General features: G+C 38.5%; 1 pseudogene; it reads right to left on the bottom strand.

The window, feature by feature from the left end:
• Window positions 1-3218, bottom strand: part of LOC134442922 (NACHT, LRR and PYD domains-containing protein 3-like) — a 61561-nt pseudogene that overhangs the window by 50696 nt on the left and 7647 nt on the right.

The following is a 3218-nucleotide window of genomic DNA, read 5'->3' as shown; positions in this document are numbered from 1 at the left end:
ATTTAAACCAGTCCTCACACGGGGCACCAAAATATGTAGGGGTAATCCCACATTTATTGGACGTGAGGAATATTCTTCCTCACGCAAGGGCACCAAAATATGTAGGTTCTACTACATTTATGGGTACGGGGACTATTCTTCCTCACACGGGGCACCAAAACATGTAGGGGTAAGCCCACGTTTATTGGACGTGAGGAGTATTCTTTCTCACGCAAGGGCACCCAAAATATGTAGGTTCTACTACATTTATGGGTACGGGGACTATTCTTCCTCACACACGGGCACCAAAATATGTAGGGTCAACTACAATTAATGGGTACGACGTTAAATGTAAGGGAAGTACAGTAATGTAATTATAATTACATTAATAAGTCACTGATTCTTGAGAAAGTGGCTAAAACAGGTTGTAATGTTGACAGAAAAAAACAAAGTGAATTACAAAATGATATGGTATATCCTCGTAGACTAAGGTCTTGGCTTTTCAGAAATGCACAAGGCCAATCTCCCCATTATGTATTTTTTTCAGAAATCAGGCTTTTCTCCGATCATACCTTGTTTTTTGTCAACACCGTCAGACACAATTAAAAGTTATTAAAATTGTATTGATTTGGTTGCATATGTATCTGGAGTTTAAGTGATTATGTGTATTTTTTGGTTCACACATATGCCTTTAAATGTTGAAAATTCACTTTTGTTCTATTTTAATACTGTTTCATGTGTTCTAATTTTAAAATATGTACTGTCATACGATGCTTACTTAACGCCTAAATACAACAAACAATTTTTTGTAATTTCACAAATATTCGTGTAGGCTTAAATTGGCTATTACTTTGATATTTCAACAACTCCTAAGGAAAATGTTGTAAGCACATTCCTTTAAAATGTCCAAAACTCCTTCTTACGGTGGTGACTTAAGAACTGACGGTGGTGACAGTAATCTGAGAGTGGTGAAAGTGGCCTAATTAGTACCTGCATTTAGCAAAATAAATAGCCCTCTCAAGTCAATGGCATCTTGCATAAACACTTTATTTTTGTGTGTGCACAGTATGAGCATGTGTTACTTCTTTAGTTAGATTATCTAGGAAGTAAGCCACTGGTTGTTGAAAATGTGGTAAAAACAGCTTTTAAGCTGTTCAAATCGAAAATAAAGAGGTGTATTATCATAGATGTAGGTCTTGGCTGTGCAGGGAATGCATTGGCCAAACTCCCCATGTTTAACATTTTTCATAAAATGGGCTCTCACATGTTTACTGTATTAAAGTGAATTACTTTAACAATTCAACATAACTGTAGATACTTATTGTATGCATATTCTTAAAACATGTCAAAAACATGTAAAACATGTGTTTTTTGGTGAACTCCATCAGATGTCACCACCGTCAGGTTTTCTGACAAAAAAACCTCCAAATGCACCTCAGTGGTGGCTAGAGTATCATTTTGGATCACAATTATTACTAACATGCCTAGTAATGTCTCATTAACCAGCACAATTTAGTAAAATATGGAACAACATGATGAGCAGAACAAAATCTGACGGTGGTGACATCTGACGGTGTGAGACAAAAAAACACTCTTTTAAATATTATGCATTGTTTGTTCACATTAGCCATTTCATTTTCGCTCTGTTTCTTGGGTGCTTCATACCTTTTCTGAAAAAAAATATATTTATTAACATTGATGTAATACAATACTATTAAACCCCCCGACGGTGTTGACAGTTTATGGTTGGGACAGTACCAGTGTCCAAACAAATTAACAAATTGAGGACAAAATAGTAAACTTACAGGAGCTTCAGTGATGGTGAAGTATGCAGTAGAGCTAAAGGTTTGAAAAGGGGTCCTCAGTAATGAAAATTACCTTGTGCATACTTGATTTTATTGTCTTCTAGAAAAAATCTGACGGTGGTGACCAATATGCTGGACACATTTTGAGCAATTAGTAACTAATAGTAAATATTGTTTTACATCCACTATGTGCACATCTGTAGAACCACTTTAATATGGTCTTCCACATCATGGTGATATTGTTCAATTCTGTTGGTGATTTTTGTATTTTAAGTCAATTGAAATGATGATGCCAGTCCTTGGGACAGGCGTTTTTACAGGGTGTGGACAGGTTTATAGCCATGAAAAGTAATAAAATTACACTTCAATATTTCAAACAACTGTGTATTCGTGTGACAGACCCCTTGGCCATTACCTGGGTTCATTTTGTTTGTGAAAATGTAGTTGATTTTCAACAGAATTAATATTTTACTGCAGGGACATGCTTTTGCCAAACTTTCAAGAATCAGTGAAGTATACAATTCTTATACAGTTCCAAATATGTAATGTGTTATTACTATATGTGAGGAATAAGAGTATAAGAAATGATGCATGAAGAGTGTGTTAAACTCTTCACGCTGGGTATCAATAATGTGTAGGTGTGTTTTATGCAATCATTAATTAGACAATTGACGATTCCATAAGTACACATAAGTACAGTCCTCCATGACTGAGGTACCCTGAGCATGGTACCGTCCCACCGCACTGCTCCCCATGGGGCGCCACTGAGGGCTGCCCCCTTGCACGGGTGAGGCATGAATGCAATTTCGTTGTGTGCAGTGTTCACTTGTGTGCTGTGGAGTGCTGTGTCACAATGACAATGGGAGTTGGAATTTCCCAATGGGCTTTCATTTTCACTTTTCATGCTGCTATACTCACAGTAGTGTCTCCAGTTGACAGAGTGGATTTCCTAATGCGTCACTAAGAAGTTCCACACCAGAGTCCTGCAGCGTATTGTTACTCAGGTTCAGCTGTCTGAGACTTGAACCTGAGCTGAGGACTGACGCCAGGGAGGAACAGCTTTTCTTTGTCAGCTTACAGTCACGCAACCTGAGGAAACATCATGATACATCTCAACATACTGACACTGTTACAACACACACACACACACACACACACACACACACACACACACACACACACACACACACACACACACACACACACACACATATACACACACACACACACAAACACGCACACGGTGCATAAACATATACTGTACATGATACGTACGATGCTGCTATACTCACTTTAGTGTCTCCAGTTGACAGAGTGGATTTCCTAATGCAACGCTAAGAAGTGCCACTCCAGAGTCCTGCAGATTATTGACACTCAGGTTCAGCTGTCTGAGCCTTGAGCCAGAGCTGAGGGCTGAAGCCAGAGAGGAACAGC

The sequence above is a fragment of the Engraulis encrasicolus genome, unplaced genomic scaffold, assembly GCF_034702125.1.
Source record: "Engraulis encrasicolus isolate BLACKSEA-1 unplaced genomic scaffold, IST_EnEncr_1.0 scaffold_26_np1212, whole genome shotgun sequence".
NCBI lineage: Eukaryota > Metazoa > Chordata > Actinopteri > Clupeiformes > Engraulidae > Engraulis > Engraulis encrasicolus.
This window is presented reverse-complemented; position numbering and strand designations above follow the sequence as displayed.